We start from the raw sequence: 13,288 nt of genomic DNA on the forward strand, positions 1-13,288 counted from the left end.
CTTTGATCCCAGCTCTCGTTATTCTAGCTATCGTGAAAACCGTAACATTTTTTTAAACGTGGAAAAAAACATTTCACATTCAAAATAGAATGATTGATACTCTCCTGTAATATTCTCTTTATTTAATAAGTAAGTAAGTGATGTATTATGTATTGTAGTAAGAGAAAGTGATAAATTATGTATTGTAGACATCCCAGATTTCCCGGATTTATTCGGACATAAATGGGGTTTCAAAGTAAAGTGAACTGGACAAATAAAGTAAACTGTGATCTGCCTCAAACAGAAAACTCAAATTGGTCTATATTTTCTTTTGCTATTTATATCTTAATTGTTTTTTAATAGTTTAAAAAAACGATTCGAGCATTGCTGACAAGTTTCGGTAAAAAATGAAAATTTTAGGTGTTTGGTGTTTGTCACTTTGTTATAGATTTTTTTTTCAAAATAATCACTGGATTCTGCTTGATTTGTTCAGAACTTGTGTAAAAAAAATAAAAAACGAATGCCCAGATTTTGTTAGGTTTTGAAAATAATTGTACTGATTTGCCCAGTCAATAAGCATGTGGGAAAAATTCTGCAATTTTTATTTTAGGGGACCCCCTTAACTTATATTATAGTGAAATACTGCTTCTAAAATGGCCGTTTTTAATTTGGTAGCGCTTTCAAATAAAATAATCGTCTAATGTTTTAAAAGGAATAAAATTTTGAAAAGCTTCGGCTATGTTGATTCGAAATCTCCAATTTTAATGAGCGTAGTTTTGTAAACTAGAGTGGCAGGTTGATTTTGCCCGAAATAGAAAAATGTAGCCGCAAATTGATATTCGATGCCATAGGCAATTTTTCGAGAACTAGTGGCTTTATTATGTGGAATGGTTCGAATTTGGCTTTTAAAAACCAACATCACACGTTCACTATTAAAAGGTTTATCTAAGACTAAATTTTACACAAAGGTGTTCTTTTTATTTTTCATTAAAGTATAAGTACTTAAAATGGCAAGATAATAGTATGAACATTAAATTTAATTATTTCTCTCAAGTTTTTTTTTTTATAAAAGAGGAACAAAACAGAAAAAGACCAAATAGAAAAAATTACAAAATTACAAATATGACAAATATGACAAATATAAGAACAAACCTGACACGAAACAGACAAAATAACAAAATAAGCTACCTGATACACAAACCACATCAGTTACAGAATAACAAAAGTTCGTCATTTCAGTTGTTTTCAGAATTTTTTAATTTTTTTTTGTCATTGAAATTTTTTTTTGTAGTTTTGGTTATTTTTAGGATTTTTGTCGCTCTTAATGTTTGTTTGTCATTTAAGCATTTTTTATGTTTTTGCCATTTCTGTTATGGAAGTCGATTTTCGCCCAATTTTTTTTTCAAATCTCAACGCGATTAAAATTGAATTGATGCCAATTTTGTTGGATTCGTTCCAAAAATTTATGGAAACCTGTCGATTTGATACAAAAAGACATTAAAATATTTACCAAGACAACAATTGTTAAACATTGAATGTTATTTATTCACCATGAGTTTATATTTAAAAAAAAAACAAGTATAATAAATACCGGGAAAATCATCATTTTTAACCGAAAAAAACGGGAAAAACTTTCAAAACGAAAAATCACTAGCAACCCTGAAAATATCAATGAAATACCTACTCACTTTTCCTAAAGGCATCTTTCCTTTTTTTTAAATTTGTTTTTTTTTAGGATACTTTAATCATCCAATAATAATCAATCTTTGTTGTGGATTTACTTGTAATGTCTCTGAGATATTTGCAATCAACCGTATCTTGAAACTGAAAAAAATCGTTAATTCACTTTGACATACTCTAAATAACAGAAAAGCCAGAAAATTTTCCCACAAACAGAAAATGCACTCACCTCGTCTTTCCGCTCTATAGGGTTAGGTATCTTTAGTTAGTTTGGAAGCAATTCATCACTCCCGGACATAAATGAAGTTTTCTTCCCAGAATGGCTTGGCCCCAGTTTTATGTGTGGCGATGAAAAATTAATGGACCCAGAAATTGCCATTTGTTTGTGTTGTGCGCATCATTCACCAGAGGAGCAAGGCCAACTAAATATGTATGGGTATGAATCCAGATTCCTGATTCTAGGCATCTTGAATGGAGCCGCTACCGAAAGTAAGACGACAACGTGTAACATTACTAGCTGTTTTCATGGCTGTTTTTTCTCAGGTCTATGGAGCCACTATTCGATTCATGAATTACAAACATTTTATTGCGGAAGGTAAAATGGCTTCCGTTTTCCTACAGGGCAACTTGCTTCGTGAGAAAAATCGTTTTAAATTGGGTGCTAAACCCAAAAGATTGGAAAAAACGAATTATGGAATCAACAATCGAGACAGAGGATACTTAATTGACCATCAAATAAAATTTAAATACCGCTCAAGTTCTTTGCAAAGTTGCTTCAGCAATTTTACAGTTTGACTTTCCGAGAAAAGATCACATCCAATTAACTTGTGAGAGCATACAGGATGAAATTTGTTTGCCAAGTGTCCCCGAATATGTTTGCTTTCCTCCTTCCAAGCAAGTTCTTCCTTCAATCTTTATTGGATCGCTCTAGTACAAGTGGGTACATTGAAATTTGATATGACAAAATTCATGTTTACCAAGGCAACTAAAAGTTGCTTCCATCTGGAATGCTTTCTTATTTTGTTTGCCAGGCCGAACATATCAAATCAAACAGGAAGAAGGATCGTTTATGTATTTTTTTCTCATTTAATATTTTCCCAATTCAGTTGTTTGTTTCTCGGTTCGTCAAAATGTATTAAAAAAAAATTTCATAAATTGTACCTGGGTGACTTTTTATTATGTTTAAGCATTATTGAGTACTACCAAAACAAGCGTATGGAAACCAATCTTCGGAAATATTCCGGTTGAGTCTCTTTTTCCCAATATTTTCTCATGTCACCATAACATCTGAGAAAGGGTTTTCCACTAACTGCTTTGGAACTGTCGAGCATTTCGAGGTAATTAATAAGGCACTTTCAGCATTCACAGTTGGGAATTGCTCGGTTTGATTGATGTCTGCATGTCTGCGTCTACCAGTCCGGGTGATGCCGAGAGCTCGAATGTATAATTTATTACACACATACTTACGAAGACATTTCTAGGAAATACAGATAGATATGCTTTACGAGGTCCGATTGATGTTCCGTCTTCGTTGAAGGGGAAATCAATCCATTACAACACAAGTCAAAGTCCAATAGCTCTCCGGCAAACGCTCAGAGGGATTCTAATTACCATAGAGGTTCCAGGGAATTTATTCACTGCTTCAAACGCTTTCATCATATCGAATTTATACAATGCCTTAATGATTAAGTTATTTTGTTTTCTTTTTTTTCAGGTGAGTATCAACAATTGATAGACAGCTAATAAAATTCTTCCTGCGTTTGGTAAGATTAAAATTTGCAGAATCGACTTATTTTTTCATCGATTTTCTATCCCTAACAATACCTTCAATGTTCAAGGGCATGAATTTGAGATAATACTCGGCTTTAAAAAACAACCGCTTGTGAGGCTTTTTAAACTGCTCCCAAATATATGTGTAGCATATCCGTGCTTGAATAAATAAAACATCGAACGGAGAACACAAACCTGTTCGAATCGAAAAACTCGCTTGATCTCTCGAAAACAGGGCGTCAGAAGGGAATCATTTTATAACAGCATGTTTCTGAAAGTTTAAACGGGCCCCATCAGATACACAGTGCTTGGTACCCAGCATCCCGGTTGAGGTTTCCATTAACCGAATTAGATCGGAAAAATGTTTTTTGTTTGGGTCAGGTACATACCAGTATTCACCTACCCACATTCAAACGTATGTTTCAGGGTTTTCGATTCGCATTAGCATACCGGGAAACGGACGGAATATTCCCATTATGAGTGAATCCAATTTTATAGCTTAGATTCACTGAGGAGAGATTTTTCGTGAAATCATCAACATTAGGAGTTGTTGTGGAATTTTGTTAAAATTTCTGCAAAATATTCATAGAACGGCTCCAATTGTTAAACGTGGGCTGTTGATAAGGAGCTCGGGCCTCAAAAGATACTTTGACGGTCGCCATAGGAAGTGTATTCGAAAAAAGCAACACTTTGTTCTTTGAATAATTTTCTAATGCATATATGGAAATTTATGAAATTTTCAGTGAAGCTACCAAGTAATTTAATATCTACATGGGCAAATTTTTGTGACGTTCTGTGAAGTTTTTTTTTTACGTTTTATTAACGACACTTTACTATCTTTATGGCATTCATGTCGAGTTCTGTGAAGTGATTTTTGAGATAGCGTTCAATGAAGAAGTTGTTCAACTTTAATTTTTGGGCTCCACGTGCATTATCTATAATGTATTCTATGAGTCAGCTTTTTCCAAATCAAGGCTCTTTTTGATAACGTTCTCTGTTTCCTAAAGCTTGACCCTTGAAATTAAAAAAAAAAATCAATTTGATCGAGATTTTGACAAATTTAGCCGATTGTCGTCCATCGACACAAAATCACCGTATTTAACTTTTTCGCACTCCATCACAGTTTTTGCGTAATAGAGCGATTCCAGATCCAAGCAAAACAGAGAATAAATTTTATTAGACCTATTGAAGTTCTATGCATTTAGAGGCAGTCTTCTGTATTTTTAGCCATTCATCTTGTAAAACGTTCTGAAACATTGACTAACTGCTTCCACAGATCTTCAGCTTTCTCAAGTACCATACACCAAATTTTAATTTTTTTTTTCTCCTTGTGTATCTCCGAAACATCCAAGCGTGACTTGTCAACAAAAAAAAATCTGGCTAGAAACCTGCAAGCTGCTCGCTAAAGAGTCCGTTTGATATCCATTACGGATTTTTCAAAATAACTCCTCGATAGCGTTCCAAATATTTTGCGCACGATTTGACCACCGTAGTTTGGTCGTTTTACCAGTGGGCAGCTTTTTAACCTTTTAGAAATGAAGTCAGATCTGTGTATCAATCAGTTAGACAAACCAGTTTGAAAAAATATGTTTTTTTTCACTTTCCCTACTGATATTTTCAGATAGCGTTTGATAAAACTGCTCACATTCCTCGACTTTATGGAATGAATCATGATATATTTTTATTGACAGTTTAGCTCTCTGTTGGATCCTCTTGGGCTTCTTTAACGATTTTCCACATGAACTATGATCGAAAAGTTTATTTCTAGCTGTTTTTGGGTCTCCCACAGGAACTTTCCTGGATTTTTCTCGATCCAGCCCAAAAAACTTTGTCTATGAACTTCAGTGTTGGATATCTCAAAATTCACTTGACAGATTGTCATCAAATTTTCTACACGTACACATTTCATTGCTAGGTAGCTTCACTGAAAATTTTATCAATTTCCATTCATGCATTCAAAAGCTATTCACAAATCAAAGTGTTGCATTTTTTTTCGAATACACTCCTTATACAACATCCTGGTTTCCTTTTAATTCAATAATTTATTTAATTTCCAAAAATATGAGTCAAATTGAATTCACTGTATGCTTCTAAAATTCGATTTTGATGATGAAATCAATTAAAGATAAGTTCTAAAACGATATGAAATTAAGATGTAATGGGAGAATGATAAGCAGAGAAACATCAAATTATATAAAAATATTAAATTGAACGAAATATTAGACCAGAATAAACGAGAGATTAAAAATACCGATAAATTTAAGTACATTACAAAAAAATAAGAGAACGAAAGACTTGAACGAGGGTTGAGAAAAACGAAAAGCTGATTTTTGCAATAATCTGTTTATATATAAAGTTATGGAAAACATCAAACTCGAGAATGAAAAATGAGGAAACGAGCAATTAGTAGAAAACAAAAATAAAAAATAAAACGTGACAATAAAAATGCTTGAAAGAAATCAAATAAAGGAGTTAGAACGGAGTTAGAATTTTTTTAAAATTGAGTGTTCCAAATTTGAACGAACATAAAACATCAGAACAGCATACAGAAAAACGGAAGACACGTAAAGGAATTATTATAATCACATGGATAAAAAAGAAAAAAAAATGGGAGAATGTATAACAGGAGAATAAAAGATAATCAAAATGACAAAAATTCTGAGAAAACAAACTGTAGTATGAAAACTAAGGGAATAAAAAAATATGAAATTAAAACTGCTATAATGGAGAGCGCTAGTATGAAAAGTAAGAGATTCAGAAAACAGTAAACACAAAACAAGAGATGATGAGACAAAAAAAACAAATGAAAAGAAAAACGAAAGAACGGTAAATAAGAGTACTTTTTTTTTACCTACGATTTTCGCGAAAAAATTAGAAAAGTGAGATATCAAAAAATTATTTAAAAAAATAATGTAAAAACGAATTGACTAAAAATGTGTGATAGACACCAAGTACCAAAATGAAAAGAAGTGGTCTAAGAAAAATAAAAAAAAAATTAGATGTATTTAAGAAAATGAAGATAAGAATAGACAATAGGATTGAAAAATCAGAGAAAAAATAAAATGGAAACCAGTAAAAAACTTTAAATAAAACAATAGAAAATAACTGAGCACAAATACAATTCAGATGAAACTGTCGATCAAAGGTCACGATAAATGACAAAATATAAACAAAGTTAAGGAAAACTAAGAAAATAAAGACAAAAATGAACAGAAAACTTTTACGTTACAAACAAAATTCGATAAAGTGGATTCTAAACGATATTACAAGATAATTAAAATGAAATCATACAAAGTTATTTTGGAAATTTAAAATAATCAAAAACCCGAAAATATATGTCCATCCATGACAGTGTTCCTGAGAAATAACACTGCCGTGACCGGGATTCGAACCTGGGTTACTACGGCCACAACGTAGGGTCCTAACCACTAGACGGTTACGGCTATCTGGGAATGTGATTGAAAGACGGGTGTCCTACAATCATCAATCCATCTGGAACAGTTGAACCATCATGATGAAATCAATAACTCAAAGACTATGGTCAGATAAGGCAGTAGTACATACATGTTGGAAAACGGAGCCTAAACATGCATCAGTTGTTTCCGTGGTGTAGTGGTTATCACATCCGCCTAACACGCGGAAGGCCCCCGGTTCGATCCCGGGCGGAAACAGATTTTTGCATTATTTTTTTAGCTTATTTATGAGTCTTATATCAGTCTTTCAAGATTCATTGAGGCGAAATAAAAAGCCAAAACAGCTGGGTGTAGCTTTAAACAATCCGGGGTTGTTGCTTAAATATCATGGATAATGATACTGCCTTGAGAGTTTAACGGATAATTTGTGCCACTGTGAAAAAACACTTTGAAAATATGATTTCTTTCTTGCCTTTACTTTCATAAAATGCTTTAAGCTGAGGACTCGTGCATTTCGTAGGTTATTTCCCCCGGCATAAGTGACATCTGTGTCCAGGTCTTATTTTATTTATTTATTTACATAGTATACCGTCGCACGACATAACTTGACGAACATAATTCCTATAATTCACTCGGTCCATGGCAACCGTTCTCCAATTCCTCGGGCATCCCACGTTCGCCAGATCACGCTCCACTTGGTCTAACCACCTCGCTCGTTGCGCCCCCGCTCGTCTTGTTCCTACCGGATTCGTAGCGAACACCTGTTTTGCAGGACAGTCGTCCGGCATTCTCGCAACATGTCCCGCCCAGCGTATCCGGCCAGCCTTCACCACCTTCTGGATACTGGGTTCGCCGTAGAGTCGCGCGAGCTCGTGGTTCATCCTTCGCCTCCACACTCCGTTCTCCTGTACGCCGCCAAAGATGGTTCTTAACACTCGTCGCTCGAATACTCCGAGTGTACGCAGGTCCTCCTCGAGCAATGTCCATGTCTCGTGCCCGTAGAGAACAACCGGTCTAATGAGCGTCATATACAGGTTACACTTCGTGCGAGGGCTAAGTCTTCTCGACCGCAGTTGCTTGTGGAGTCCATAGTAGGCACGACTTCCGCTGATAATTCGCCTCCGGATCTCACGGCTGGTGTCATTGTCTGCGGTCACCAGTGAGCCGAGATAGACAAAGTCTTCGACTATCTCCAGCTCGTCGCCGTCCAGGTCTTATTAAGCTGGATTTTTTCACAGGTCAGTTTTTAAGTCCAAACTAAAAAATGTGTATGATCCGTTTTGAAAATTCGACACGATCCTTTTCGTTGCCACCCTAGTGAAAGAAGATCAAAGTGATTTTAAAAAAGAGAAGAGGTCTAAAATATCGGAAAGGTCGAAGGTATGAGTGGCAAAGATTTTCCCAAGGCCTGCGGGCCAAATGGTTTTTAACCATTAAAGATCGTCGAATTTATGCTAACTTTTTCTTGCTTTGAATGTATCAAACAGCCCACAGGTGAATCCATAATGGGAAATTTTTATTAACGTTTCTGCTGTCCGCTTACTTAAAAATATGCCTTTTTTGGTTAAAACCTTGGCCACCCAAGGTATAAAAGGGCGCAAACGATAACATCGGAGGAGAATAAGAAAGTAGAAAACAAAAAGAAAAAAGAATGTGAAAAAATGAGCGAAAGATGAGAAAAAACAGGAAGAGCATTAGAGTGAAAAAAATAAAATAAAAGAATTGAAGATAATTAATAAAATGATGAGTATGAAGAGAATGAGAAAAAACAGTTAGAAGATTACAAGATTGTAGAAAATGGAAATCATAAAGATAATAAAGAGATAAAAAGAAAAAAGAAAAATTTAAGCGATGAGAAAAATGAATTAAAAAATAATTGAAAGAATGATAAATAATGAATAAAGAGAAATTTAGAAAATGTAGATAATGAAGAAATTGAAAAGATTTAAGAGGATGGATACAATAAAGGGATTGTATAGAACAAAGGAAATGAAAGAAAATTAAGGGGAAAAAGATTATGGATAAATAGAAGAGAATGAAGAAACCGAAGAGAAAAAAAAGAAGAGAATAAAGAGAATAAAGAGAATAAAGAGAATAAAGAGAATAAAGAGAATAAAGAGAATAAAGAGAATAAAGAGAATAAAGAGAATAAAGAGAATAAAGAGAATAAAGAGAATAAAGAGAATAAAGAGAATAAAGAGAATAAAGAGAATAAAGAGAATAAAGAGAATAAAGAGAATAAAGAGAATAAAGAGAATAAAGAGAATAAAGAGAATAAAGAGAATAAAGAGAATAAAGAGAATAAAGAGAATAAAGAGAATAAAGAGAATAAAGAGAATAAAGAGAATAAAGAGAATAAAGAGAATAAAGAGAATAAAGAGAATAAAGAGAATAAAGAGAATAAAGAGAATAAAGAGAATAAAGAGAATAAAGAGAATAAAGAGAATAAAGAGAATAAAGAGAATAAAGAGAATAAAGAGAATAAAGAGAATAAAGAGAATAAAGAGAATAAAGAGAATAAAGAGAATAAAGAGAATTAAGAGAATAAAGATAATAAAGAGAATAAAGAGAATAAAGAGAATAAAGAGAATAAAGAGAATAAAGAGAATAAAGATAATAAAGAGAATAAAGAGAATAAAGAGAATGAAAAGAATGAAAAGAATGGAGAGAATGAAGAGAATGAAGAGAATGAAGAGAATTAAGAGAATTAAGAGAATTAAGAGAATGAAGAGAATGAAGAGAATAAAGAGAATAAAGAGAATAAAGAGAATAAAGAGAATAAAGAGAATAATGAGAACGAAGAGAATAAGGAGAACGAAGAGAATGAAGAGAACGAAGAGAATGAAGAGAATGAAAAGAATGAAGAGAATGAAGAGAGGAATGGATAATATGAAGAGAATGAAGAGTACGAAGAGAGTGATGAGGAGAATGGAGAGAATGAAGAGAATGAAGAGTTTAAAAAGAGTGAAGAGGAGAATGGAGAGAATGAATAGAAAGAAGGGAATGAAGAGAATGAATCGAAAAAGAAGAGAATAGAATGAATGAAGAGGATTAAATGAATGAAAAGAATGGAGAGATTGGGAAGAGTAAAGATACTGATTTGAATGGATGGAATCAAAGAGAATGAAAAAGTAAAAAGAACGGAAAAAATTAATAGAACGTTGAAAAAAATATCGAAAAAATATGTTAACAATGAAGAACTAGAATAAGATACAGAAACATTAATTTGAAATATCAAATTCAATAAAAGATATTAACAGTGAAAAAGAATACAGTTCAATTTGAAAAGTCAAATTTAAAACATCAACTATGTTTTTTTAATTACTTTGAACACAATTTGTATAATTTTGAATTTATTTTGTACGCTATTGGTTGTTTTGAAAAGTCAAAATTAAATTGTTGGTTATATGTTTTGAGTTTTCAATAAATTCAAATGTATTTTTCACAATTAATAAATTGTTGCAGTTTGCGAAACAAATAAAAAATGTCAACGAGATTGCAATGTTTTCCACCACTCCAAGATGTCATTCGCCCATAACAGATCCCAAACAAATGATAAATCTTTTTTTCACGGGAAACCGATCTCCCTCGTTTACAATAATAACGGATGGCAGATTTCCAAGAATGTGCTAGCTTTCTACTATTTTGAAAATTAATTGGATCTCAATTATATTGGTAGACCCGGATCCCGAAATTTCATCCAGGAAACGGGAACCATTCAAATGAACAGCGGACTCGCTCGGTGTTTTGGTTAGAAGTTTTGCTTGCCATCAGAAGTTTTACTGTAGCTTCAATAGAAAGCATCCTACTACATAAGTCAAAGTACAGTACGATGATAGCTAGAAATGCTCGAAAACCCCCACTTCCTGGTCTAGGTGGTTAGGTTGGAGTTGTCTCCGATAGTGCGAATTTATTTCGCAGCCATCATTCCTCCAGGCTTTTCTATGGCTTTAATTAAATCTAGACCGCTAATTGTTGGTTTTCTGTTTATTTGTGTTTGGGGATATTTTCTTCGAAAACCAATCAGAAGTATGTTCGCTGAATTCTCGGTTTTCTATAAATTTGTGGGTATAATCTTCTGCACTTTCCGATTTTTATGTTTCATGGGGCAAAACTATTAAATTACAACAATTCATACCTAATTGCGATTCGCTCTGAAAACCTGATTTAGTAGTGCATTCACCATACACTTCACCTTCCCACAAGATTCCGGTTACCGATTCGGAAGTATCGATAGCAGTGCAGCTCTAATAGGCCCGGTTATTTCCGCATCGGAAAATTTCGCGTTTCCGTATCCGCCATTCGCATTGAGCTTTTTCCGCCATCATTTTCCTCGGGTATCGATTTCTAATTAACGTTGTCTGTCTACAAACGGCAGCGAGGGGCCACACTTTGGCACTATTCACAAACCGCTAAGTCGTATTGAAACTGGCGCGCGGTGGTATGTTGATGTGTGCGTTTTCCCTTCCGCTTCCGGTTTGTGGGAAAACATTCCGGTTGATATTCTGGAAAATGGGATTCCTCCTCCGAATAGGTTGCCGCCTATTTGACTCGGATGGGTGGGTGTGGGAATCGTCATATTCTTGGGCCATGGCTTTTTTAGAACTGCGTTTATATTTTTGTCTAGTCGTTTGTCAATTTATCGGCTTGTTTGTGGAAAGGTCAAGTTACTCGGAGCTATTTCTGGACAGCGCGATATGATTACGGCAAATCAATTTTTCACGGATTGACGACCAACGGCTTTTGAAATTGGACTACCAGGCTTTGAATCCTTTGACGAACTTTACCTGAGTGGAAAAGTTTTCCTCTTGTAATTGATGAGTCCAGCTACGGAAAAAGGTCTTGCTGAAACTAAGAAATCCGGTTCAGAGAAACACGAACTTCTGATAATTCGTAAGAATGTCTTAATTAATCATCTCACGCAGGAATTCTTAGAACACCAATAGCGAGAACAACATACAACAGCAGGTACAACGTTATACAGTGTGCACAGCTTCCTGAAGAGTTATTCAACGGAAGTTGTTTATGACCGTATGATTGGTTGTATTCATTTTCTTTTTCAAAGAAGTTGTTTCTTGCTAATGGCAAGTTTTTCCTATAGGTCATATCTAGAATATTTGTTTTTTATATGATTTTAATCGCCGTAATTTGTATGATTATAATTTTTATGTGCGGCGGAATGAAAACTAGAGAGAATTTATTTTATAGAAATTTGAAAGAAAGGTGGATAGACAGGCATTAGTGCGCCAATAAGAGAAAGCTTGATAGGTGTTGAAATTTTAGGCTAGAGGGCATGTTGATGAAAAGCTCCCATGAATTGCTCCCGCCTTTGCTCTACACTAGCTAACTATACATGAGAAACTCAGAAAGAGAATTCCCATGTATAGCGAGCCCAGTGGTTTGAGAGCGTGTTTTAACGCACACTTCAAACGAGCTCGTTCCTTGAGACGTCGAAGTCGGAATGTTTGGAAAGCCGATTAAAGTTTTTAGAATGCCGATGAAAGCGCTGTTAGCCCCGTAATTGTTCAGGCGAATGGGAAAGTCGAGCTGCAGGTTCTGGTTTCGTAATCCTCGGGGTCGTATGCTGAGAGGTATGACCTCCAACAGTTCGGGGCAGTCGGTTCTAGATACGAGAAGGTCCGCGACAACTAGAGCACGAGTAGCATTTCGGCGAACTGTCAGTTTAGGTGTCGTAGAGCGTACCGGCAAGAAACGCTGCTGGATAGCCTCGATTCTTTCAAAAGATTCCGTTCTGGTACAACGAACACCAAACAGCTGAAGCGTAAAGTCTTTTCATGCAATATACTTCAAACTTTGGCAATACGAAAAAAGAATACAAGGCTTCGAGAAGCTTTGTCGACAAGATAGTTCATATTAGTCTTGAACTCCAGCCGTCGGTCGAGAATAACGCCCAGATAGTTGATATGGTCCACCTGGATGATGGTTTGGTCTCCGAGGAAGTACTCTGCATGAATGGGGTGCCGCTTACGGGAAAATGATATTACCGAGCATTTACTGCGGCTCAAGGGCAAGCAATTGATGTCGCATCAGTGAGTAGAAGCGGTGAATTGCTGTTGGCCGTTTATGGTGTGAAAAAGTTTCAGGTCATCGGTATATCCGAGCTTTGTGCCGCCAAGGAGCAAGAGTACATCATTAAAATAGATCATGAAAATGATCGGTCCCAAATGACTTCCTTGGGGCATTCCTGAAAAGGCAACGAGCTGCCTAGAAAAGGATTCACCAGTACGAACGGATAACTTTCGTCCCATTAAGTAGCTCCTGAACCAATCCAGTAGGGAACCACAGAAGCCTAAATGTTCGATTTGCGATTGCAATATCGTGGTTCACCTTATCGAACGCCGCAGAGAGATCAGTGTAAATGGCGTCTGTTTGAGTTTTCTTGGCAAAGCTGTCCTGTACGAACGATTTTAGTTAAGGCATGCAAA

General features: G+C 35.1%; 1 protein-coding gene and 1 non-coding gene across 2 annotated transcripts in view; both read left to right on the plus strand.

Moving 5' to 3' along the window:
* The window catches only part of LOC129744990 (mitogen-activated protein kinase 1-like), a 323,706-nt gene that overhangs the window by 179,259 nt on the left and 131,159 nt on the right, over positions 1-13,288 (plus strand). The gene's annotated exons all lie outside the window — the stretch shown is intronic.
* Trnav-aac (transfer RNA valine (anticodon AAC)) lies at positions 7,028-7,100 on the plus strand. The gene has a single exon. It is a non-coding gene; the product is annotated as a tRNA-Val (tRNA).

The sequence above is a fragment of the Uranotaenia lowii genome, chromosome 2 (genome assembly GCF_029784155.1).
Source record: "Uranotaenia lowii strain MFRU-FL chromosome 2, ASM2978415v1, whole genome shotgun sequence".
NCBI lineage: Eukaryota > Metazoa > Arthropoda > Insecta > Diptera > Culicidae > Uranotaenia > Uranotaenia lowii.